Source organism: Emys orbicularis, chromosome 5 (genome assembly GCF_028017835.1).
Source record: "Emys orbicularis isolate rEmyOrb1 chromosome 5, rEmyOrb1.hap1, whole genome shotgun sequence".
Classification (NCBI taxonomy): domain Eukaryota; kingdom Metazoa; phylum Chordata; order Testudines; family Emydidae; genus Emys; species Emys orbicularis.
This window is the reverse complement of record NC_088687.1, coordinates 65,935,853-65,963,779: the sequence shown is the minus strand read 5'-3', so window position 1 is coordinate 65,963,779 and position 27,927 is coordinate 65,935,853. Positions and strand designations below refer to the sequence as shown.

Genomic DNA, 27,927 nt, shown 5'->3' with positions numbered 1-27,927 from the left:
AAGGCAGCCATGCATGAGTGTGGTATAATAAAAGAGGAGGGATCCAGTCACAGATAAAAATGAAGTCAGATGGGCTCCCATACATATTACTTTGCATTGGTACAGCCCTCATTTCCTAAGATTTCTGGTGTCAACTGATTGAAAATACTGGGCTTTTCTTATGGCTCTTCTGGTCCTGGTTTCCACTAGCAGCGAAGAGGCATGGAAACATTTTAAAACAAACAAATGAATAGGAAAAAGTTAGCCAAACTTTTCTGAACTTCAAACAATTGATCTGATTTAATTTGGTTCAAGTTTCGGAACAAAATGTGGGACAGCTTTTATTTTAGCCATACTGTTTTTCCCAATCATAGATACACACCCTGTGTAAATAACTATATTTAATAGAAGCACTAAGTCAGCGTGGCAGAGATATAAATCACATGGTGATCATTTAAAGTTTATGTTGTGGGAGTCTGATCTTTTTACACACCATTAAGAAGAGGTTCTTCAAGCACTTTCAGAAATGATTAATTATAGTACTGGCCCACAGATTACAGATGCATCATTTTGGGGAGTCCAGTTCAGATGGCATAATTTTCCTGAGCCAATTCTAAAATAGGTTCTATTGGCTGTACTTCTGGCAAAGCAAGATTTTGAGACAATGGGGCACCAGCACATCTCCTATGATGTGGAATAAATGAAATGAGTAATTGACAATGTCTTACCCAGGAACACTGCAAATATCTATGGTCCATTAGATAGATTTACATTGTGTTGATTACCATTTATGTATTAGCGTCATAGAAGGTGAATACGGACACTAATCCTGACAAACTACAGATTTGAATAAAAACATATGACAAATCCAAGAAAATATCTCCCAAATCCAAGAAAATATCAACTAAAGATACACAATGAATTGTTTAGAATGGCGCTTACAACATGAATTCTGTATACAAGAATTCCTGCTCTTTGAACCATGGCCTGATAGGTATCTGTGCACAGACACTATACTTATTTTAAGGTGTCAGGTACAGCATACTGGCTCTTGCCGGTATGCCGTACCGGCTTACTTTCACCTCTGGCATGGTCCCTCATTCCCAGGACTGTAAAGTCCAGGAGCATTCTAGTAGCAATACAGGTAGAGGAATCACCTTGCATCACTTTCTCTCTCTCTCTTCCCTCTGCTTCCTCTAGGGAGTCATTTTAAATGTAACCTGAGTGCTTCTGTTTGTTTCAGTGGCCTGGAAACAAGTGGCGATGACACCATCATTTCAAGAGAAGAGAGTACACACTGCAAACAATCACTGTCTAGCTGCCAAAAAACAATGTTGCTGAATTACAAGGAAAATTGGCCAACAACCATATTTCTAAACATCGAGAAGATTGCTGTCCTCAATATAGTTCAGGCCACCCAATTAAGTATAATGACCCTGTTTATGAAGAAAGTATCATTTACATAGTTAAATTGTGTTCTTTCTACAGTTCTCTTATACAGCCCAATAAGTGGAGCACTAGCCAGATGAGTAACAATAGCCATTATTTTCTTAATTCAATGTTCCATTCATAATGGAAAAGTCCAGTTTACCCAACTACCAGTTGGTTTGTACCTAAAGGTTAGGCACAGTATAGCCAGATTCTTGCATAAAAATAAAATGTTTTTAGAAAAAAAGCTTATTTTTAATAAATAATAAATAATATCTTATATGTGTATCTATTAAAATGCCATCCTGAGAGGTTCTCAAGTGATTTACCTATATATATATATATGGGTATGTATGTATGTGTGTATACATGTATGTGTGTGTGTGTGTGTGTGTGTGTGTGTGTGTGTGTATGTATATATATATATATACACACACACACACACACACACACACACACACACACACCTATATATACAGAAGTAACTTCAGCAACCATTTCTGAGCTGGAACACAACAACTATGTAACAGTGCAAAGCAACATTGTACAACAGCTTTAGACCTTGAGTGAAGAATAATACTCTGTATTATTCAAATTAAAGTTCAAGGAGAATGCAGGTAGGTGTTTATAAGAACTTGTAAACTGAAATAAGACAAGATGCTAGGTGTAACATTCCCACTCTTGAGAAAAGTGACATGAAAGCTTTCCTCAAGACAAGTGATCAGGGCCTTGGTTTTACATCTCACCTGGAAAAGAGCACCTCCAGGAGCACAATGCTCCCTATCACTGTGTTGGATACTTATTCAGTACTGTCTTAGAAGAATGTCTCATAGTGAATAACAAACAGTACTTCTTGAAGACTCTAGATTTTCCCCACACGTCTCCCAATTCACATAAGGAATGATCCCATGCTCATTAAGTTAACAGTAGTCTTTCCATTGACTTCAATGGGATTTGGTCCAGGCCCATAGGCAACAATATTTTGTGAGAAATGAGGTGATAACAACCCAGGATGGCATGGTTGCAGATTTTATATTGGTCTAAGCATTCACATTTTTATGTAAAATGGTAGAGCATTAATCAAATGCGTACTAACAGTAATGATCTTTCTAGTTGTTTTTAACCACAACATATATCTTTGGGTATTACTAAGCCAGGATGAAAGTTACAAAGCATGCAACATTCATAAAACAGAAAAGGCAGAGAAATATGTGTATAATTTGCATCCATGTAATTTTAGAGCCTGTAACTACACTAAAGGGTGCTGATAAAGAGCACTATATATTGAAGGGACAAGCCAACAGGTTTTGAAACGGAACTGTGGAAAATGCCACATAACATTTGCACTGAAACTCACAAGTATCTTCTTAGGGTCTCAGCTTCAGCATTGCTGATTTCAATAGGCAGCAGGAATGCTAAATATCTCTCTAGATCATGCCCTCAGTAATGAAAATTGTATATACTGAAAAAAATAGGATTTAAACTATTTTAAAGTGGAGATGGGCCAAGGATGCTTTGTTTTGATTCAGATAAGGGTATGTTTTGAAATTCAGGTTCAAAGCTGAACCAGGCTAAGTTTCATGTTCGTATTAAAAAATGTTGAATTTTTGTGATCTGTTTTTACAAGGTTATTGTCTTATGATAGAGGAAAATCTCATGAGACCAGCCATTCTGATTAAATTTCTCCCATATTTAGCTGCATATGAACTGAATATGGAAGCTAGATCCTTTCCAGTTTTGGACCTAACCCAGATTCAAAACGATTGCGGTAACTTCACATCCAGGGCTTTGAATCAAAGTACCACTGAAATTTGGGGGAAGGAGGTATTTGGATTTCAGGCTCATTACTATTTTGAAGCCACAGTGAACAAACCATTCAGATTATCCAGGAAAACTATTGGTATATTATGGTTAAATGTGGATGACAGATATCAAGAGATCACAGATAAAAAATTTAGGGGAATTCAAATCACACAGCAACATAAAACTTTACCATGCTAAGAGCCGTTCCAGAACTATAGCTCTTGCTATACCAGGTAACTTCATTTTCCAAATTACAATCAACAAGAATGGAAGGTTAGATATGGGATGGTAACTTGCTGAATCTGCTGTTTGTAATGGGGTTATTTTTTACATAAATCAGGAAAGATGAGAGCTATTATAATGGCATTTAGAAAGTCTACACTTAATCGAGTAAGAATGACAATAATGAGAGTAATCACAAGAATCGACAAATCAAGGTATTCAGAAGTGTTTTTGTAAATTTAGGAAAATGATTGAGACAGTGTTGTTTTGGTGAGTGTATTGTTGTCAAGAAGAGTTTGGATTCCTGGGGTAGGTTAATTTATCATTAGAAAAAAGACCCAACATAGACCCAAGAAACAATGTGTAAATAGTTCTTATTCCCCTTGAACAAAGAAGGTACGACAATAAAGCAGAAAACTCCACACAGCTCTATATTTGTGATCTCTGGCCAAAACTGTTTCTCAAACTCTTTTCAAATTATTTTGGTTCTGCGTTAATTCCATCTCCAACATACTAAATGCCTTTGTCCCAAAATCCATCACTCAGAATCAAAATTCTTTATTGGGATATAGTTATATACACACACACACATATACAGTAACTCCTCACCTAATGTCCGCCCGCTTAATGTTGTTTCAAAGTTACGTTGCTTCTCAATTAGGGAGCATGCACGTTTAAAATTGTGCAATGCTCCTTTATAATGTTTTTTGGCTGCCTGCTCTGTCCACTGCTTGTAAGATTCTGTGGAAGAGCAGTGACTTTACAAGGGAGCATTGCACAAGTTCCTCTTCTCCGCCTCCTCCCCCTCCCTCCCAGCGCTTCCCCCACCGCCAAACTGCTGTTTGGCAGGGCTTAGGACTTTCTGGGCTGCGTCTCCACTCCTCTCCTTCCCTCCCAGAAAGTCCTAAGTGCGAAGTGCTGGGAGGGAGGGGGATGAGCGGGGAAGCGCCATGTCTCCACTCCTCCCCCTCGCTCCCAGAAAGTCCAAAGCGCAAAGCGCTAGGAGGGAGGGGCAGGAGCGGGGAAGTGCCGCATCTCCCTCCTCCCCCTCCCTCCCAAACTGCTGTTAGGCGGCGCGTAGGACTTTCAGGAGGGGCGGGGGGAAGGAGCGGGGATGCGGCATGCTACGAGAGGAGGTGGAGTGGGGGTGGGAAGAGGTGGGCCTGGAGTGGAGCGGGGACAGGGAGAGGCGGGCCTGGAGCATTCCTGGCAAAGTCAGTGCCTGTTCTTCTCTGGGGAAGCTGCTGCTGTTGCTGCGAAGGTGCTTCCTAGTGTCCTTGCCTACAGTGGGCTGTGCCTGTGTGGGATAAGCCAGGGGCACTTCCCAACCACAGTACAGTACAGTATATAATGCCTTTTGTCTGCCCCCAAAAAAATTTCTTTGGAACCTAATCCCCCGCATTTACATTAAATCTTATGGGAAAATTGGATTCGTTTAACATCGTTTCACTTAAAGTTGCATTTTTCAGGAACATAACTACGATGTTAAGTGAGGAGTTACTGTATATAAAGAGTTATATAAGTAAGTTATATAACGTTGTTAAAGTATAAAGGGAACAAAAGACTTCATGTCTCTATCAGAGGTAAATATAACACAATAAGCATCTCCCCACAACTGGGCTTTACATGTGCTCAGCGTTTAATCCCCTTGTCCATTTTTGATTCATTGGCAGATTGCTCCACAGCATGATGGCTCTCTCTCTCTTTTTTCCTCAGGTTAAATGCCAAGAAGTGTGGAGGCCCTTGGTCTAACAGAGGGATCCATTTCCAACTCCAAAGAAAGCGTACTTGGATGACTGGTCCCACGTTGTAATAGACCAGATTTAAAATCATGACATTTTTATGCCACGAAAAGCTGTCCCTGGCCCAGCATCAAATTTTGTTCATCCCAGGACTCAGACGAGCAATTGGGGAGCAATTGCACATTTTGTGGAAGGCAGAGAAAACATTTATCTAGCAGGCTGTTATTAAGAAAATGGTGGCTGTTTGAAGCAACTCAGGGGTGTGGGATTTTAGAAAAAGATTCAGGAGCCTGATTAGTGGGCAGGTGAGGCAGTCAAAGATTCATCAGACATTTTATTTATGACCTGACCTTGCAATTTGTCATAAGGTTCTGCCATGTATTATACAGCTATCACCTAAACACACATACGCTCCCATTAGCTGATGAAACACACATTGATTCTATAAGAAACTAAGTGACAAATACTAAAGAAAGAAGGACCAGAAGCACTGTTGTTCTTGTCTAGCATTAGTAATTCTTATTTCATGAGATTCATCCTTAAGTAGACTGACTGCACCAATGGTATTTGGGTATCTTCCTTGAAATGCAGTTGAATAGTTAGATATCTATCCTAGATTCTATAGTCCTCTCCTATATCTTGATTAGGGTATTAATAATTGTGGTATTGTACAGATGTTGCTCTTTTGTACTGATTTAGTGTGTATGAAATACTGTAAATCTTTTTTGTTTTAAGTATAATGTCTAAGACAAAACTGGTATAGTAGGGCCGGGAAGAGAGCAGACAGTATTTGTTGTCATGTTGTCACTATCTTTTATTTTAGTTTCATCCAATATTCACATTGTACTGATATTCAAATTAAATCCTGTTTTATTTTAATATTTTAATTCACATGCAGCACATGATTTTTTACATTGCACATTAGCTAACCATTAACAATTCATACACATCAATTAGCTAAATAACAGAACAGATCAAATAAATTCTGTTCTGAACGTCCATTCTGAAATCTCAGTTACAGAATTTGCAGGGCCAAGTCTTGTAGTCAAAAACAAGAAGAAAAGTTGTTTTTTTTCCCTACTGAAAATGGTCGTCTTTGCTGGAAAAGCTGACTGAAGAATCATAATGTAGGACAATTTATCAAACTTGCTGTGCTGCCTGCCAACTTGAGTTTTAATTAAACTCATGCACAGCAGGGTGCTGGGATTATTACCACTTTCACACACTTCCAGTGTTTGTTAGTAGTTTCCACAAGCAGCTCCAAATAAAATACAGCATGTAGGTCAAACTATTCAGCATCACCCTTAGCCTTTTTAAAAGGAACTAAAAGCTTCTGGAAACAGCTGGCAATGGGCAAAATAGTCCTGACCATAAAATATCTTTGGAATGCTCTGTGCTACTGTGTTTTAACATTAGAAAAACGTAACATAAACACTACTAGAGTTAAATCCTCAGGATCTTGCAGCAATAGCGGCATTGAGCTAAATTCATCCCTGGTATTACTACTTTGCCTTTAAAGGAGTTTTTACACTAGGGATGAATTTGGTCTTATGAATACAGATATGTCAAGCAATTACTTCCAGTGTCTGAAACCTAATGAATATTTTACAATTTACGACAAAAATAATAAAACTACACTTAAAATAAAACACTTTCAAGTTTCTAATGCAGAGTGTATGAATATTTACAACACATTGCAATTTTTTTGCAGGGTTATTATCTGGATTCTATTTGTTTATAATTTTTTAAAGTCAAGTTCATCCCCGTTATCATGGAATGTTCCAGCAGAATGAAAGTTAGTCTCCACACCAGCCATCTGGGAGCCCTCAACATTCTCTGAGCTGGACAAGCGCACACTGTAATGACTCTATGGCCATCTAGGACCAGCAAGGCAACTCAAAGCCATTTATTGCTGACCCCAAGCATTCAAAAATCATGAGTGAGACTAGGGTTACTATACCTCCAGGTTTCTTCGGACATGACCTTTTTGTTTGGTTGCCAACCCTCCAGGATTGGCCTGGAGTTTCCAGGAATTAAAAATTAATGTTTAATTAAAGATTATGTCATTTGATGAAATCTTCAGGAATACAGCCAACTAAAATTGGCAATCCTACCTGTGCAATATTCAGCCGAAGGCAGCATTATTTATCCTTTATTTGGATGACTAATATCTGATCATATATTATTTAAAAAATTAATTGGTACCATCCCCCATAAGAGGGGATATGAAAGTAACTGGAAGAGGCTCATAATGTTCCAGTGTAGTGGAGGAGAGCTTTTGTGTAGAGCTGGCTGGGGACCGATGATTCTTTTCACAAAGAATTTTGAGATTTTTGAAGTTTGCTCTTGTTCCACATTTCAACAAGAAAAATAATACTTTTGAAAGTGGTTGAGAAACAGAATTTTGATTAAATGTCTGTCTTTAAATTGAAAATGTCAGGTTTTCAATTCATCTCTTTCTGTAGAATTGATCAGGGAGTCCACCCTGAACTTCAGAAAACATTCCATCAAAAACATAAAACAAAAACAAAATATTTCAGTTTCAATGGAATTATATTTTTTGACTGAAAAAGCTTACTTGAAAATATTTCTATTTGTGTGCTTTTCTCCTTCCTCCCCAAAGAGAGATGGCCTTCTGTTAGTTTTCATTTACCATTCCAGCAACATAGCAAACAAGCATGTCACATAAGAAAAAAACATGTTAAATGTTTATAGTCCGATCTATTTACAACAACATCTTTCAAGCTTCTGTTCACATCCTTCAGAAAGGGAAAGAAATCTGAGAGACTGAGCCCATAGACAAAACCATAATCCCCGAAACATCAAAGAGGTGTATTCCAGTTCAACACTATATTTCAATATAGTTTTGTAACCTAAACATAGATTGTGTAAGTGGTAACTTTCAGCCGATTCACCTACATATTCTTCATATACAGCCCTGTATTAAATCTTCTGTTTTAAATCACTTATTTTATTTATAAGTGAATGTTTATTTAAAGTACATGTTATTGGGGGAGGTGGGAGTGTGTGGCTCAGCAGATTAATAAAGGGGATATGGAACTTTTCACCTCTGTCATTGTGACACTGGCAGACCAGCCAACCTGTGTATGACCCATAACAACTTTTAAGAAGAGGCATTACAATTGTATCAGGACAATTCACTTGTATATGAATTTCAAAGAGATATACTAGACCAGCAATCACTAACCCATACATTTGTAGTAATAGAAATCAAGGGCAGATGGTAAATGTGTTTGTCTGTGTACCTGTATCATGTTAGAGGTTTAACAAAGTAACCAAATTAGCTTGTAGATGCTAATTCACTTTTATGTCTTAATTGCCTTTGTGTGACTGCGTTTAGTCAACCCTAAAATCAAAGATGTGAGACACTGCATGAAATTAACAATATTATGTATATTGTCTTCAGCTTATCTATGTTATAATGTATCACCAGCAGTTGCCTTACGTTAATCAATGTAACTGGATTACCTGTGTATGCATAGTAAATAGAATGTTAACTTCAAGGTGATGGGACAGTGCGTGCTCAACAAAGAAGAATCCTCAGTCACATGCTTTGCTCAAAGCACTTGAAAAACCTGCTTTAGCTATAAAGAGAAACCCTGGGCCTGATCCTTTCATCTTTAGTCTGCTGAACTTTAAATAGGGAAAGTTTAAGCCATGGGAGTGAGATCTTTTAAGTAGTTATTTGGCATACCCTGGAAAATACATGGAAAGACTCTAACAGACTTTACATCTAATCTGCCTTTGGATTCTGACCTGTTGGGATAATTCTAAAGAGACTTTTGCTAACCAGTAGATATAATATCACTGCTATGATCCTGATCTATAAACACTGAAAATCACTTGTATGTATACGATTCCTTAACTATTCAATACCTCTCTTCTTTTCTTTTATTAATAAAACTTTAGTTAGTTTATGAATGATTGGCTGACAGCATGATATTTGTGTAAGATCTGAAATATATATTGACCTGATGGTAAGTGTCTGATCCTTTGGAACTGGTAGAACTTCAAGTATGGTGAAAAGGGTTTTCAGTAACCTCTCACTATATTAGACCAGTTTGGGATGGGAGCCAAGGACTAGAATGCTGAAAGGGGATTGTGTTTGGCTTCTTGTTAAATAATGTGGTGCTACAGAAGCTCTTTGGGTTGGTGAATCTAATTATAGAATGAACCACGAGTTTTTGGGGATTGTCTGCCCTGTTTCTTACAGTCTACCCTGAGGGTGGCATTCTCAGTGTGGCCCATCCCCGGCACCCGGTCACAGTCATCAATTCAAATCTGTCTCAGATCTGATTGAGTCTAGGGCACTGTTTTATAAACTATAGATTAAAAAAATTTCTGTCCCCACTAGCAAAAGGACTTAGAACCTTGCTGGCAATAACTATACTTCTGATTCCAATGCAAACATGACCATAGGCCAGAAGTTACAAACAACTAAAAGGAAAATAAAAAAAGAAGAGCAAGGAAATGCAAAACAGAAACTATGCAATGCAGGAACCAGTATTATCATTTTGTCCTTCTGGCTACATCCTGGACTGGCTTTAGATCGCCAATCCTATCATGACATTGTTACTGATCAGTGGATATATGTTTGCATGGATAGTGAGTCCCTGGCTTATCAAAACCTTATGTGGATAGACCACAGTTTTAGGTTTGTTTATTAACCCTCTTCACATTGAGCATATGGAGCTATTCAGTCACATGAGACATGATAATTGGAGCTGACCAAGATTTTGATTCTAAATTTACTGGCCTGATTTAGGATTAGTACTAAAGGGTATGACAACCCTTTCCATCCCCCATCCCTGAGAAATGCGTGCTTCCTGAAGCTCTCATGCTTTTTACAGGTCTTCTAATTCACCTGCCTCTAAGTTCTGTGAATGATGAATGCAGACAGCCATTCAGGGTCTCTGAAGACAATCCTCTCTGCCTTTTCTATTTTATATGCAGCCTGCCCAACTATTATCTATGTATCATGGTAGCTTACCTGCTGCTACTTTGGCTTACCAGAATTACAGTCAATATCTGGTCAGAATCATGCTGAAACATTAAACAAGATTAATCTTTTCTCTGTGACAATGGATGTTCTTTGTCAACTGCAAGCTGTAATGTGTGTTCTTTTTCCTCTATAATTAAAGATTTTTGCTAGACTGTGTCTCCAGAGATGCCCTAGGATACAGCCAATCGGGGTGACTGCCCCAGGCCCAGCGCTTTGGGGGACCCTGCGCTTCGTGAGGAGGTGGACAAGGAGGTGAGACGGGAGGCGGGGCAGGCAGGTAGACGGGGGAGGAGTAGCCCCCCCACAACCTCCCCCTCCCTCCCAGTGCCTACCACTGATCAGCTATTTCGTCCGGAGGCACTGGGGGGGAGGGGGAGGAGTCAGGGCACACCGTGCTCGGGAGAGGGGGCGGAACTGGGTGGGGAAGAGGCGGGGTGGGGATGGGAAAAAGCGGGGTGGGCCTTGGGGAAGGGATGGAGTGGGGGGCGGGGCCTGGGCGGAGCATCCCCCGGCAGATAGAAACTCAGCGCCTATGTCCCGGGCGTCTCATCCCCCTAGGGACGGCCCTGTGTGTCTCAGTTGGTCCCCTGGCTTGGAGTGTCTGGTGAGGAACTTGTTTTGATGAAATAGGAGAACAGATTTTCTACAAAAATACCCCATGTTCCTTTGTTCTGACCCATCAGGAAATGTTGCTGCTTCTTTAATTGTTTTAAAGTGAATTTAATGTTCATGAAAGGTGCCAAGTTGATAACTCTGGATTTCTATATCTACCCACAGTTGCCCTACACTTCATCATCAATATGCATTAGCTCTGAAAGTTCATCTCTGAGTGTCTCACCTCTAAGGGTGAAAGAAAAGTTCACACTCAATAATCATTTAATCGTTGGCCTCTCTGCTGAGAGTGCCTACAGGATGCCAATTATTCTCGAGTCAGTTTGATGGATGGAGCTAGCTAGGCTAGGCTAGGCTGTTCTCAGCGGTGGCAGATGACAGAACAAGGAGCAATGGTCTCAAGTTGCAGTGGGGGAGGTTTAGATTGGATATTAGGAAACACTTTCACTAGGAGGGTGGTGAAGCACTGGAATGGGTTACCTAGGGAGGTGGTGGAATCTCCATCCTTAGAGGTTTTTAAGGCCCGGCTTGACAAAGCCCTGGCTGGGATGATTTAGTTGGTGTTGGTCCTGCTTTGAGCAGGGGATTGGACTAGATGACCTCCTGAGGTCTCTTTCAACCCTAATATTCTATGATTCTATGATAAGAACATAAGAATGGCCATACAGGGTCAGACCAAAGATCCATCAAGCCCAGTATCCTGTCCTTTGACAGTAGCCAATGGGAGGTGCCCCAAAGGGAACGAACAGACAGGTTATCATCAATTGATCCATGCCCTGTCACCCAATCCCAGCTTCTGGCAAACAGAGGCTAGGGACACCATTCCTGCCCATCCTGGCTAATAGCCATTGATGGACCTATCTTCCATGAATCTAACTAACTCCCTTTTGAACCCTGTTACAGTATTGGCCTTCACAACACCCTCTGGCAAGGAGTTCCAGAGGTTCACAGTGCATTGCGTGAAGAAATACTTTCTTGTTTTTGTTTTAAACCTGCTACCTATTAATTTCATTTGGTAATAGTGAAATGTCTTCACACCACCTGTCTTGTCTACAGTGCAGGGAACATCTTGTATCAGTATTCATATTGTTCTTCTTAAAGATTTTTTTTTTTTGCTATGCTGGTTCTCATAACTGAATTCTTCAGAGCATATATTAATTTTTAAGTCTGCAGTCCATGTGGTGGAAGGTACAGGGCATGTCATGTTCAAACAATATTTCTATTTTCAGCCTTTTGGAAATGACTTTTTATTTATTTGTTTAAATTTTGAGTGAATTTCATCCTCCTGTATGTAAGAAACTAATAGCACTGTGTTATGGGGTTCTCACTCACTGCAGGCAGCATCTCGTCTTGGCTGCTCTGGGGATTAGCTCCCTTGCAGGGCCAATGCCTCCCCCTGCAGTTTCTCCACCCATTGTTCTCTCTCACTCTGTATCCCCTCTTTCACTCCAGGAATCGTAGAATCATAGAAGATTAGGGTTGGAAGAGACCCCAGGAGGTCATCTAGTCCAACCCCCTGCTCAAAGCAGGACCAACCCCAACTAAATCATCCCAGCCAGGGCTTTGTAGAAGTGGGTTACTAGAGTTCATCCTGATTTATGTCAGTATGATCCAGATCAGTATTAGGCCCTGTGACTTCGCTTCCACTGCCATGCACAGCAGTGGGAGATGCAGGAGAGTGACATTCATGCATGGCGGAGTGGATGCTCCCTGGCTGATGGAGTGAAAGTTAGGCAGACAGTGATGGGGCCAAATGACCTTGCCTAGAAGCATCATTTCTGGCTGTTAGGGATAGGAATACACACCCAAGAAAATCAGATCGGGGCAAAGCAACCCAGCTAATCACTCAGTTGAGTGTCTTACAATGAACTGAGTGATCTCCAGCCACCTCAGGCCTCCTAAGCACCTGCAGGCTGTTCCATATTCTATAACCCCAGGAAAACAGTTGCCTCCACAGGGTCCTCCTGAGGAAGAAAGTGAAGATTATGCAGAAGGGCAGCGGGAAGAGAGACAATTTTACATGAATTACTGCAATGCTTTTGCACTCTGAATCCTGATCACACTACATCTGAGCGGACACTGTATGCTCCTGGTAAGCTTGCCTTAATAACCTCAGGATGTGAATAATGCAGGCTGTCCCACAGTTTCTATATGCATTACCAAAGAACCTTCCAGATTTGACTCTACAATTATATACGTTGACCTACAAATTCTGAGTAAATGTATTTGAGAAAAGAAGAATGGATCTTATGAATCTTTCAGTTCTGTAGTCCTGTTCAAGAACTATGCTATGTGCTGTCCAAATAAAGTAAAATTATGCTTTTCAGTCCATAAGTTTAACGTAAATTCAGGAAGTGAACATGTACACTCTTTGTCAGCATGGCTCTCTTGCTTGCAATGTAATTTTATGCTATGTATTGTGTATGTAGTGGGAGTGTGTGTGTGTGTGTTCTTTCCTCTGGATGTTTATACTGTAAGTCTATAGTGTAGGGCTAAGCTGAATTTAAGGTACTTGATCTTTATTATAAATCTTGTGGTGTTATCATAGCTATTTCATAATTATCTTTGCTTTTTGTATCAAAAGTTCAAATCAGAAGATAAAACTGGAAAATACATCAAGATAGACAAACAAAGATTTGCTTCTCTTCCTAGCAAATGAGTGATGAGTTGGCTGTATTTATCTTAAGCAAATATCTATGTTGTTCTCATCTATAGTATATTTAATTTTTCTATAGTTCCATTAACTTTGACTATTTATTTAGCCTGAACAGTATTTATGTTTCACTGAAAAGTGGCCCTCAGGGTATATGTACTAGAAATGAATTAAAAAAAAAAAGTCTTTATTAGCTTACCACAGTTGTCTTCATCAGCCTGGTTCCCACAGTCATCCACACCATTACAGTGAAGAAGTTGAGGCAAACACTTTGTTATATTGCCACAAGGGAAATATCCCAGAGGGCATATGACTTCATGTCCAGAATCCTGATTTTCCGAAGTACAATGGATAACTAATAAAAAACAAAACAAAGAATATGCTTTCTTCACACATATGTTTTCTCCTTAGCTGAATTATTCAGTTGCATTTGAATGTGAACCTCCAAATTACTATACATATTAGTTTGCCTTGTTTTTAATTATAATACTGTATCACCAATGTTAACTGAGGAGGAAATATTTGTGTGTCACAAGGTAACTAAAATTACAGAGTAATTTCGTCCCCCCACATCCTAGGGTATACTGAAAACACTAGAAAGAGTACAAGCAAAGTGTCCTAGAGCCCTTATCTAAAAGGATAGTCTCCTGTTGTGCTGGACATTAATTTGTTGTAGCAATACACCAGATGAGCTGTGTAGATATGGAAAGCATTAATTTGTGCTGGAACTTCTGACCCAATAGAAATAAATTAAAGATGTAAGTCAGACATGTGTTGTATCTAATTTATACCAGGTAAAAAGTGATTATTATAGACAAATGATCAGAGAGCAAAAATATCAAAAGAACAGGACAATGACATGGCTTGGCTAAATGATAAATAAGAGGTGATATAAATATAGTATTTGAAAGGCGTAAACTGTTTAGTTCCCTTTGGATCGTAGGCCCCCAGCCTTGGCAAACCAGTTGTGTTGCCTGGATGCAGCACCTTCCCAATTAATGGCCCAATCATTAATTCTTTACCTCTCTTCAAGTTGTTTATCCAGAGATGTCTTATCTCTGACCATTATTTTAGTGGCTGATTGCTCTTCCTAACAGACCCTTGTGAGTTAACTCCATGTAATTAGACAGAATGATATCAAGCAGATAAACTGAAGTACAAATAATATTAATAAAAAACAATACAGATCTTCCCCATGTTATCCACAGATAGCAAAAGTAAAATCAGGAAAAGAAACTATGCAAGTGTTCCAGGCAAACCAATAACATCACTAGGAAAACTCACCCAGAAAACTGAGGAACATAGAAATTCTACATAATGTTAAAAAACAATATTGTGTCCTGTATATAAATAATAGCACTAAATTGATTCACTTTTCATTAGTTAGCTGAGTACTTGTGGTAGAAGGAGTTTTAGTTAATGGAAAGTGAGTGTGCACTCTGGTGTTTTGTTCTGTAAGGACCAAATACAAGGGAAACTTCAGTGGTAGCTAAAAAGATAAGGGAAAGTCTCCCAGGGAAAAGAAGGCGCAAAAGATCCATCTCTTGACTTTACATATATATTTCAAACATATAGCCTGGTGCTTCAAACTGGCAGGGTCCTCTATTATAGGGGTTGATCCTGTGCCCACTGAAGTCAAGCTCCCATTGATTTCAATGGGGCACACAGAGCCAGATTTTCAAAGGTATTGAGGCAACTAAAGATGCAGATAGGCACTGTTAGAGGCTAGCTGGCTCTTTAAGAGGAGTTAGGTTCAGTCTCACCTGCAACAGGTCAATCACCCTCTCAACTGGTCCTAACTGAATAGGGATCAGAGGGTCTGGTCTGTTATTGGGTCCATCTGGGGAGAGGTCATAGGGTTATTATAAAAAGGTTGGGCAAGCTCAGCCAAAGGGAGAGTGACAGAATGGTGGCTGCTTGCTCTGAGAGGTCCAGACAGGTTGGGAGCAAAGCAATGGTAGATCCCTAGAGCAGAAGTGGAAGTGCCTGGTGGAAAGCAGCAGGTAGAAGACTAGTATGTCTCGGGTTTCATCTGGTACTTTGATTAGTCTGGGAGAGAAATGAGCTCTGGAGGAACGCCATCAGGTGGTCGAGGGACATCTACATAGAACACATCACCGGACATCGGCAATACCAGGAGCAGTGGTGAGCTGGAGCCGGTTCTCACCGGTTCGTGGGAACCGGTTGTTAAATTTAGAAGCCCTTTTAGAGCCGGTTGTCCTGTGTGGGACAACCGGTTCTAAAAGGGCTTCTAAATTTAACAACTGGTAAGTTGAAGTGACCCAGAAGCATAGCTGGGGGGGGGGAACACGGGGAGTGGCCGCTCCCCCTGAGCACATTATCCAAAAGTGGCACCTTAGGTGCCGACCCCGTGGGTGCTCCAGCTCCCTGCCCCTCAGCCCCAGCTCACCTCCGCTCCGCCTCCGCCTCCTCCCCTGAACGCTCCGCCCCACTTCTCCCCCTCCCCCCCGCTTCCCGCAAATCAGCTGTTTGCCTGGGAGGGCGGAGAAGCGGTGCGGCGGCTTCGCGCTCAGGCCCAGGGAGGCGGAGACAGAGCGGAGGTGAGCTGGAGTGGGGGGGCTGCCCTCGTCGCAGCAGGTAACCCGGGGGGAGGGGGTGCGCAGGGAAACCGCTCCCCGCCCCAGCTCACCTCCGCTCCGCCTCCCTGGGCCTGAGCGCGAAGCTGCCGCTTGCTTCTCAGCCCTCCCAGGCTTCCCGCGTGAAGAGCTGATTCGCGGGAAGTGGGGGCTGCGAGCTCGGCCTGACCTGGTGCTCCAGGCGCTGCGCGGTGGCGGCATGGCCCAGCCCCAGCCGAGTGGCACGGCTGTAGCGCCACCAGCCACCTCCAGGCAGCACGGTAAGGGGGCAGGGGAGTTTGGGGGGGTGGATAGGGGTCGGGGCGGTCAGAGGGCGGGGAACAGGGGGGTTGAATGGGGGCAAGGGTCTCGGGGGTGCAGTCAGGAAGGAGGGGGGGTTGGATGGGGCGGTGGGAGGCAGTCGGGGCAGAGGTTCCAGGGGCGGTCAGGGGACAGGGAGAAGGGGTGGTTGGATGGGGCAGGGGTCCCGGGGGGCCATCAGGAATGAGAGGAGGGGTTGGATGGGGTGGCGGGGGGCAGTCAGGGGACAGGGAAGGGGGGAATGGGGCAGGGGTCCCGGGGGTGTGTGTCAAGGAACACGGGGGGTTGGATGGGGCAGGAGTCCTGGGGGGCAGGGGCAGGCCACGACCCCCTTGTGGGGTGAGGAGGGAACCAGTTAAGATTTTGGCAGCTCATCACTGACCAGGAGGGATGAGAAGCGCATTTAGGAAAGTAACAAATACTTTCCTCATGAATTGTATTTTCTAAATGGACAACCAACCTAATTGTCAATTACTAAGGGACAATCTCCACTCATTGATATATTTTGCTTTCCACAACCAAATCTCCTTACAACTTTTCATGAGTGATGTACCGGAGTATTTGGATTCTAATATCTAAACTGTATTGTTAAATCTATTCACCTAGATTTGGGTTATTGCTGATTATGTACTCTATGTATCATATGACTTTTAAAAACTAACTTTATATTTGTGGATAATATAAGCACTATACCCAGATGTACAGACACTCTTTTCCCAAACTATTTTAACTTTAGCTTTAATAAAATTTTTAAATCTGTTTTTATCTGTTAAAAATCAGGGTGAGATTCTATTGTTAGATAGATAATTGGACAATAATATTTGTAAGCAGAGGGGCATGTTGATTTGGTGGTTAGGGTACAGCACCAGGAAATTATTCCTTGCTAAGCCATAGATTTTCTGTGTGATCCTCAGTAAAGTAACTTATGGAGCTTGATGGAAATTTGTGTGTATAATTTTCAAAGTTTTCCTTAGAATTTTATTCAGGGTTTGGCAACTGAAATGTAAGTGTTTGAGGTTTAAAGCTCTAATAGGCTGAGCAAAATATTGGCAAGAAACAAAGTTTTCAGGTTCCGCTTTTCAGCTGATAAAAAAAAAAAAAGAAAAACAATTTTTTCCACAAAACCCCCCCCCCCCAAAAAAAACATTAAGCAAATAGCCATTTCCCATTGAAAAAGCATGTTGACAGAAATTTTTGATCATATCTAGTCATTTAGCAGAATTTGTTTCCCTATCTGTATAATAACGTGGATAATAGTACTTGCTATGGCTCCTGGTGAGGCAGGGCTAACTTTATTAATGTTTGTAAAGCATGGAGATTCTCAGATAGAAAATACTAAAGGGCAAAATATTTTATTATTGTTAATTTAAAACTATCTACACTGAGATAGGTTCATAAATATTTTAAACCAGAAGTAACTTTAAGCTCCACCAGCTCAAGAGGTTTCCCAGGTCTGTATAGTTCAACTCGAATTGGCAGTATTACTGTACACATGTCTTAACAGTCTTCAGTTTAGCATTGCCTGAATAAATCTTGTTTTCCAATGCACTGGGACATGCTATCCATTGAAAAACAACCAACACACTGATTACATGTTCCAATGTAAACAGAAACCTTTTCATCTGCAACTAACTACAGCCTTGTTTCAGATATTTTTGTTGTGCTTGGGTAATATTTAGCAATATACTCAAACTCCCTGCCCAAATTATTGGTAATATTGAGCAATACCCCATGGTGGAAAAAAGGAATACAAAATGTCAGTCACATGGGCCTTAAGCCAAACTAATAGCATATCCATATTACTAAGGCCTCAGTCCTGCAAATGCTTATAAATGCATGAAGTCACTAGCACCACTCATTTGCTTAAAGTCAAATATGTGCCTTATTGTTTGCAGGACTGTTGCCTAAGCCTGACTTTTTTCCAATTTCTCCCTTCTCCCCAATTGCAGAGGCCAATTTATATATTAATTAGACTGTGTGACCAGCAAGGAATATTTTTTAATGTGCTTGTGTCTGTTTTTGTTTCTCTGTGAGGCATAATTCAGTTTTGTTGTTTTCTTTTTAATTAAATTCTACTTGCTTACTATGTTTGCTTCAATTCTACTTGCTTACTATCAGCAATGTCAAGCTTGGTTTCCCTAAGTTTGACGGAAAAACTGTGAGGGCTTCCACGCACATTTACTCTGAGTTCCTTAACTGAAGGGGCAGGGCTGCTTGAATCGTTAGCAAACCTTCTCCCATAATGTTAGCTAGCTATTAACATAAAGTGTGAACAGAACAAAACAAAAACAATGGCTCAGCTCCTCAGCAGGTATAAATCAATGTAGCATCACTTGCCATCTCCCATGGACATATGCCAGTTTAAACCAGCTGAGGATCCGATCCAGGGAATTTTGAATAGTTGACTAGAAATCCCCTCCTCACTCAGTTACTTAACTTTCAAACTCCTGGTTTTTTGATGTAATTTTTGCATTAGTTTTTCAGTTACCATAGAGTCTTTCAGGGCAGATAAAACCTGAATTTCTAATATGAAAAACAAAACAACCCCACACCAGGCCTCCTTTATAAATCATAAAGAAGAAAAAATAAAATAAAAAGGACACTGGCCCCATATTTATTTTTGTCTTTGCAGGTCATCTTTAACATTGCTGGATGGTTTCCTAAGTGGGATATTATCCTGTTACTCCTAACTTACTATGGAGGTTATTCATCTCAATGACCCATACTTATTGCAGGGTGAAATGATAAAAGAGATTCCAGAAAACTAAAGGCACTTTCTTCAAGAAGGCTTCAGGATTCAGTTATTACTATGGTAACTTGCATTTATTCCCTATCATTTCCTTTCTCCTTTTATCTCTTACTCACAGCATCAGAGGATGAAATTTTATAGCAACCTCTTCACAAGTTCAAGTTTTAGATTCGAAAGTCTTAGCCTAATGCTTGATTACCATCATGCAGCTGTACAAATTATCAGGCATGAAATAGCAATTCATTCTCAAACTGGTGTTCAAAAAAAGAAATATTTCTGGAGAAAAGCCTACTAGATTGTACACAGAGAAATTTTAGGAGATTGATATATTTTGCTTTCCACAACCAACTCTCTGTACAACTCTTCATGAGAGATGTACCCGAGTATTCGAATTCTAATATACAAACTGTATTCTTAAATTTATTCACCTAATTTGGGTGATTGCTGATTATGTACTGGATGTATCATATGACTTTTAAAAATAAGCTCTGTATTTGTGAATAATCTAAGCAGTATACCCAGACAGGACAGACAGCATACGGTAAGATGTTTATACACCAATGCGAGAAGCCTAGGTAACAAAATGGAGGAACTGGAGCTCCTGGTCCAAGAAATGAAACCTGATATCGTAGGAATAACCGAAACATGGTGGAACTGTAGTCATGACTGGAGTACAGGTATCGAAGGGTATGTGCTGTTTAGGAATGACCGGAAAAAAGGTAAAGGTGGGGGTGTGGCACTGTATGTGAATAATGAACTAAAATGTAAAGAAATAATAAGTGATGGAATGGATAAGACAGAGTCTGTCTGGGCAATGATTACACTGGGTAAAAGAACTACTAGAGCCTCCCCTGAGATACTGCTTGGGGTGTGCTATAGACCGCCGGGATCTAGCCTGGATGCGGACAGAGAACTATTTAATGTTTTTAAGGAAGTAAAAACTAATAAGAGCTGTGTGATCATGGGGGACTTTAACTTCCCAGACATAGATTGGGGAACAAATGCTAGTAACAATAATAGGGCTCAGATGTTCCTAGACGTGCTAGCAGATGAATTCCTTCAGCAAGTAGTAGCTGAACCGACGAGGGGGGATGCCATTTTAGATTTGGTGCTGGTGAGTAGTGAGGACCTAGTTGAGGAAATGATAGTAGGGGACAACCTTGGCTCGAGTGACCATGAGCTAATTCGGTTTAAACTAAATGGAAGGATTAACAGAAATAAAACTGTGACTAAGGTTTACGATTTCAAAAAGGGCAACTTTTATAAATTAAGGCAACTACTTAGGGAAATGGATTGGGCTAACATACTTAGAGAGCTAAAGGCAGATGAGGCCTGGGATTATTTCAAGCTGAAGTTGCACGAGCTGTCCGAGGCCTGTATCCCGAGAAAGGGGAAACGGTTAGTAGGCAGGAGAATTAGACCTAGCTGGATGAGCGGGCGTCTCAAAGGGGCGATTAAGAAAAAACAGAAAGCGTACATAGAATGGAAGAGGGGGCAGATCGGTAAGGAAACCTACCTTATTGAGGTCAGAGCATGTAGGGATGCGGTGAGAAAGGCCAAAAGCCGTGTAGAGTTGGACCTCGCGAGGGGAATTAAATCCAATAGTAAGAGGTTTTATAGCCATATAAATAGGAAGAAAACAAAGAAAGAGGAAGTGGGACCGCTGAAGCATGTAAATGGAGTGGAGATTAAGGATAATCTAGGCATGGCACAATATCTAAATGAATATTTTGCGTCAGTATTTAATAAGGCTAATGAAGGGTTTAGGAATAGAGGGAGCGGGACAGAGGGGAATAAAGGAGGGGCGATTGACATTACAGTATCAGAGGTGGAAGCCAAACTTGACCAGCTAAATGGGACTAAATCGGGCGGACCGGATGATCTCCATCCTAGAATATTGAAGGAGCTGGCGCGAGAAATTGCAAGCCCCTTGGCGATAATTTTTAATAAATCTGTAAACTCGGGGGTGGTACCGATGGACTGGAAAATAGCTAATGTGGTTCCTATTTTTAAGAAGGGGAAAAAAAGTGACCCGGGTAACTACAGACCTGTTAGTTTAACTTCTGTAGTATGCAAGGTCTTGGAAAAAATTTTGAAGGAAAAAGTAGTTAAGGACCTTGAGGTGAATGGCAATTGGGACAAATTACAACATGGGTTTACGAAAGGCAGATCGTGCCAAACCAACTTGATCTCCTTCTTTGAGAAAGTAACAGACCTTCTAGATAAAGGAAATGCGGTGGATCTAATTTACCTCGATTTTAGTAAAGCGTTTGATACTGTCCCGCACGAGGAATTATTGGTTAAATTGGAAAAGATGGGGATCGATATTAAATTCCAGAGGTGGATAAAAAACTGGTTAAAGGGGAGACTGCAGCGGGTAGTACTGAAAGGTGAACTGTCGGGTTGGACGGAGGTCACCAGTGGGGTTCCTCAAGGTTCGGTTTTGGGTCCGATTTTATTCAATCTATTCGTTACTGACCTCGGAACCGAATGTAGGAGTGGGCTGATAAAGTTTGCGGATGACACAAAGTTGGGAGGTATTGCCAATTCGGAGAAGGATAGGGATATTCTGCAGGGAGACTTGGATGACCTTGTAAATTGGAGTAAAAATAATAGGATGAGATTTAATAGTGAGAAGTGTAAGGTGATGCATTTAGGGATGACTAATAAGAATTTTAGTTATAAGTTAGGGACGCATAGGTTGGAAGTGACAGAGGAGGAGAAGGACCTCGGAGTCCTGGTTGATCGTAGGATGACTATGTGACGTGGCTGTGAAAAAAGCTAATGCGATTTTGGGATGCGTCAGGCGAGGTATTTCTAGTAGGGACAGGGAGGTGCTGCTTCCGTTATACAAGGCGCTGGTGAGACCTCATTTGGAGTACTGTGTGCAGTTCTGGTCTCCTATGTTTAAAAAGGATGAACTCAAACTGGAACGGGTACAGAGAAGGGCCACTAGGATGATCCGAGGAATGGAAAACCTTTCCTATGAAAGGAGACTCGAGGAGCTCGGTTTGTTTAGCCTAACCAAAAGAAGGCTGAGGGGGGATATGATTGCTCTCTTTAAATATATCAAAGGGATTAATACCAAGGAGGGAGAGGAATTATTTCAGCTCAGTAGTAATGTGGACACGAGAACGAATGGATATAAACTGGCCGTGGGGAAGTTTAGGCTTGAAATTAGAAGAAGGTTTCTAACCGTCAGAGGGGTGAAATTTTGGAACAGCCTTCCGAGGGAAACGGTGGGGGCGAAAGACCTTTCTGGCTTCAAGATTAGGCTTGATAAGTTTATGGAGGGAATGGTTTGAAGGGATAACGTGATTTTAGTCAATTAGGCATTAACGTGCCATCGCGGGTAAAATGAGGATCCGGCTGTAGAATCTTGCCTGTATGCTCGGGGTACTGCTGATCGCCATATTTGGGGTCGGGAAGGAATTTTCCTCCAGGGTAGATTGGCAGAGGCCCTGGAGGTTTTTCGCCTTCCTCCGCAGCATAGGGCACAGCTCGCAGGCTGGAAGATTCTGTTGTGGGTGGGTCAGCTTTTGTGGCCTGCATCATGCGGGAGGTCAGACTAGATGACCATATTGGTCCCTTCTGACCTTAAAGTCTATGAGTCTATGAGTCTATGTACAGACACTCTTTTCTCAACCTATGTATTACATGATTTTTTTTAACATTAGCTTTACTAAAATTTTTAAATCTGCAAGTTTTAATCACCTACGACTGTTATTTTGAAAATGAATTTCATTAAATGTCAAATGCCTTTGTCCTAGTTGAGGATTGAGCCCATAGCAAAATTAGAAGCTTTTTTTTTTTTTTTTTTTAAAGTAAACATTTAGCAAAAGCAAGGAGCATAAATTTCAGCTCAGAATTTTTTTCTGAAAATTCTTAGTTTCTGTAAACTTATAATGAAATTGTCACATCAATCGTAACTACAGCAATAAGACTATAATTTTCAAATGGTCTTTAATATAGATGCCTACACTATTATATATTGCTTTTGATCAAATTTAATACATATGAATAATATATTTTAAAAGTCAAATTGTCAAAAAGGATGGTGGAAGTTGGAAAGTTCCCACCTTCCTACAACCAGAGTATACATATACATTGATTTAGTCTAAATCTATTTGTTTCCTTGGATTTGGCTTTATGGGTAAATCAAACTGCAACAAAGCACAAACCAAAGCCTAAATGTTCCCCCAAGTCTGGCTGTTTGTAGAATTTTCATGCAAGACCTCTTCTGTTCCATTTCCTACTTCCTCCTCCTTTACCAGAAAGAAGCTCCAACCACCTTGTTACAATCAACCTCTTTTTTGAGAGTGCACATTACAGTTGCTGTCAGTGCATTTAATTTTCAATTTATACTTTCAAAACAAACCACCCAATTCTGCTATTTCATGACAAGGATATTTAATCCAATGAAGAATATTGTTTAATTATGCAACACTGGTGCCTTGCAGCATTTGAAATACTCTGCATAATCTTCACTAGCTCTGTTGCATTGCTTGCTCAGATAGTACTGCTGCTTCTGAAATACGTGATCATTTTGCCGCACTAGTTACATAAACACAAGAAGCAAATTTTGTATTCACCTTTTACTGGATATCATGCATTTATTTCTTTGTGGCATTTCATTCCTGTTCTCAATCTTATCCTAGATCGGGGTAAAATTTTCAAAAGTACCTATGTGATTTAGGAGCCCAAGCCCCATTTTCAAAAGCAACTTGGATACCTAAGAGCATAGGTCTTATTAAATGTCACTTAGATAATTCTGAAAATTTCCCCCTAAATCCTTTTACTTTAAACATTGTCTTAAAAAGCCAAGACTACACTCACAACTACTTCAAAATTAGAATATCAGAGCAATATTTTCCTCTCATTTTTACACCCACAGATGTGAGAATCCAATGTTCTGCTCTTCTTGTATGCACAGAACACTCATTGCTGTCAGAGAAGTTCTGCACATATAGAGAAAGTCTATTGGAGCTGACCTTCATTATGTGGCTCTGATGGGATAATTTCACCTTAATGTATAACTGCCAAATTTACTTAAATGTTCAAAGAGCAGTCTGAGTTAAGTCCCTGTTTCCTAGATATGTTCAGATAATCTTATATTTGGTTTCTTGTTGTCCCCATTAGTGTTTTATTCAGAGGATAAATTCACTGTTCTTTAACCTTCTCCGATGCTCTGCGCTCAGATTCAGAATGCTGTACTCCAGCCTGCTCCAACTTGCCCTCACCAACCCCCAGTATTGGTGCAGAATTCAGCACACAAGCAACATGTCAGGTACTATATGTGCAGCACCTGAGTGTCTAAAGCCACAACCAGCAAAAATATGTGAACAGCTAGCCAACTGGAGTTTGTCCGGATGGAGTAAATTGCAGGATCTGGAGCCTAAGCGACTGGTGAGCTATCAAACACTTTTCATGAACATTTTCATTTGGTTGAAAACCCAAATCTTTAGGTTGAAAACCCAAACCCTGTCTTAATTTACCTAATCTTGCAATTCTGCACAAGAGGGTGCATGATGCTATTAAATTAACTGCTCTAGTTCACTTTATTATAGCTATCAAAGGACTGTTCCATATTGATGTTAAACCAAGAAAGAGGGAAACATTTAATTTTAGTCATTTTTATTGTGAATTAATTAGTTATTTTTGTAATCTCATATTTATAATCAAGCTTTGAAGGTACCTCTCTTGTTTTATAGGTTGTTTCTCATTCACAGCCCCATCCAGGATAGAACAGCTCACCTTTGCTTCTTAGTCCTATGGCCCAAAATTGAACTGTTAAATCCCAGGACACCCTATAATGCAAAAGTAGTACCATCAGGGAACCATATAAATTAACTTTAACAACCTGAACATCAATATGGCTTTGATTAATATTTTCAAATAGTTGAGATTCATAATGTGTAAAGTTGGGCCAAGACTGTATGTGTCACATATATTTGGCAGAAATGGCCAAATTTTCAAAGGTGTCCTCAAATGTATCCACAAGTTTTGTGGATATAAACAGGTGTGTGTCTAAAGCCTGCATGTGCACTCACAAATCAGGTAGACAGAAAGTTAAAAGAGAAAAAGGAAGAAAAAAAACCTAAGGGACTATAGTAATGAGGGACACATAAGAACCTAGATACGTAAACAGAAAGGAGTGAAAAAAATGTAGAGAAGGAAAAGTTATTCAAGGCCTTAGCTGTGAGGAAAAGATGTCTGAACTTGATGAGGAAGGTAAATATATACCAGAGCAAGGCTTGGTTTTCTCTAGCACTTTTCATCCACGTATTTTGTTAATAAAATGGTATAGAGCAATAACATTGTGTAAATGTTATATAGATTGCCCTCTTAACTATCAGCTCAGCCGGTCAGATGCAGTTTAGCTGTGATCACCCTGCATGGATAAAACTATTTCTTCACAATGTCCACAGTGGATTTTGGAGCTATATTTTCTATACATCTGGCATCAAGTAAATGGGAAATAGGTGAATTGTTATTTATACATAGGACATCCCAGACATGAACAAACATCTTGCCTGCAATGCACATGCCATCTCACATAAGAAAGGACTAATATACTCAACTAAATATTCATGGCCCTGCGCAACTATACTCTTGCCTACATCTTTGTTCTCTTGCCTCTTACTCTGTCTTTTGCTGCCTATGCAAATATGATTAAAACAGGGCCTCCCTCAGCCAACGTGGCGTTATGATGCCTGGATTGCTTCAGACAAATACCAGAGATAAATAGGGAACCTCAGCTGGTTCTCTTCTTAGCTTCATCCCTTTTCCTTCAGATTCGTCCTCCCTGACACACACTTCCAGGTTCAGTTCCCAAATCTACATAATACGCCCCGGTATTTGTTCGTTATGGAAAAATGAATTAATTCTAAACAGCTGGCCTACCCCTGCTCCTTTGACATCCTTGTGCTCAGGACAGGCAATTAGAATCATAGAATATCAGGGTTGGAAGGGACCTCAGGAGGTCATCTAGTCCAACTCCCTGATCAAAGCAGGACCAGTCCCCAACTAAATCATCCCAGCCAGGGCTTTGTCAAGCCTGACCTTAAAAACCTCTAAGGAAGGAGATTCCACCACCTCCCTAGGTAACCCATTCCAGTGCTTCACCACCCTCCTAGTGAAAACGTTTTTCCTAATATCCAACCTAAGCCTCCCCCCCTGCAACTTGAGACCATTACTTCTTGTTCTGTCATCTGCTACCACTGAGAACATGCTAGATCCATCCTCTCTGGAACCCCCTTTCAGGTAGTTGAAAGCAGCTATCAAATCTCCCCTCATTCTCCTCTTCTGCAGACTAAACAATCCCAGTTCCCTCAGCCTCTCCTCATAAATCATGTGCTCCAGCCCCCTAATGATTTTTGTTGCCCTCCACTGGACTCTTTCCAATTTTTCCACATCCTTCTTGTAGTGTGGTGCCCAAAACTGGACACAGTACTCCAGATGAGACCGCACCAATGTCGAATAGAGGAGAATGATCACGTCCCTCGATTTGCTGGCAATGCCCCTACTTATACAGCCCAAAATGCCGTTAGCCTTCTTGGCAACAAGAGCACACTGTTGACTCATATCTAGCTTCTCGTCCACTGTAACCCCTAGGTCCTTTTCTGCAGAACTGCTGCCTAGCCACTCGGTGACTAGTCTGTAGCAGTGCATGGGATTCTTCCGTCCAAAGTGCAGGACTCTGCACTTGTCCTTGTTGAACCTCATCAGATTTCTTTTGGCCCAATCCTCTAATTTGTCTAGGTCCCTCTGTATCCTATCCCTACCCTCCAGCATATCTACCACTCCTCCCAGTTTAGTGTCATCTGCAAACTTGCTGAGGGTGCAGTCCACACCATCCTCCAGATCATTAATGAAAGTATTGAACAAAACCAGCCCCAGGACCGATCCTTGGGACACTCCGCTTGATACCGGCTGCCAACTAGACATGGAGCCATTGATCATTACCCGTTGAGCCCGACTTTTTAATCCACCTTATAGTCGATTCATCCAGCCCATACTTCTTTAACTTGCCGGCAAGAATACTGTGGGAGACTGTATCAAAAGCTTTGCTAAAGTCAAGGAATAACACGTCCACTGCTTTCCCCTCATCCACAGAGCCAATTATCTCGTCATAGAAGGCAATTAGGTTAGTCAGGCAGGACTTGCCCTTGTTGAATCCATGCTGATTGTTTCTGATCACTTTCCTCTCCTCTAAGAGCTTCAGAATTGATTCCTTGAGGACCTGCTCCATGATTTTTCCAGGGACTGAGGTGAGGCTGACTGGCCTGTAGTTCCCCGGATCCTCCTCCTTCCCTTTTTTAAAGATGGGCACTACACTAGCCTTTTTCCAGTCATCCGGGACCTCCCCCGATCGCCATGAGTTTTCAAAGATAATGGCCAATGGCTCTGCAATCACATCCGCCAACTCCTTTAGCACCCTCGGATGCAGCGCATCCGGCCCCATGGATTTGTGCTCATCCAGCTTTTCTAAATAGTCCCGAACCACTTCCTTCTCCACAGAGGGCTGGTCAACGCCTCCCCATGCTGTGCTGCCCAGTGCAGCAGTCTGGGAGCTGACCTTGTTTGTAAAGACAGAGGCAAAAAAAGAATTGAGTACATTAGCTTTTTCCACATCCTCTGTCACTAGGTTGCCTACCTCATTCAGTAAGGGTCCCACACATTCCTTGATTTTCTTCTTGTTGCTAACATACCTGAAGAAACCCTTCTGGTTACTCTTAACATCTCTTGCTAGCTGCAACTCCAAGTGTGATTTGGCCTTCCTGATTTTACTGCTGCATGCCTGAGCAATATTTTTAGAC

The 27,927-nt window shown here is 41.0% G+C and overlaps 1 protein-coding gene across 2 annotated transcripts in view; it reads right to left on the bottom strand.

The window, feature by feature from the left end:
- The window catches only part of RXFP1 (relaxin family peptide receptor 1), an 80,008-nt gene that overhangs the window by 37,605 nt on the left and 14,476 nt on the right, over positions 1 to 27,927 (bottom strand). Inside the window, exons 2-3 of one of the 2 annotated variants that reach the window (XM_065405097.1) lie at positions 13,662 to 13,817; positions 7,753 to 7,809 (exon numbers count right to left, since the gene is read on the bottom strand). The gene's annotated coding sequence lies outside the window, so the exon portion shown is untranslated. Of the gene's footprint in view, positions 1 to 7,752; positions 7,810 to 13,661; positions 13,818 to 27,927 lie in introns of those variants that run through there. The other variant, XM_065405098.1, reaches the window with a different exon arrangement.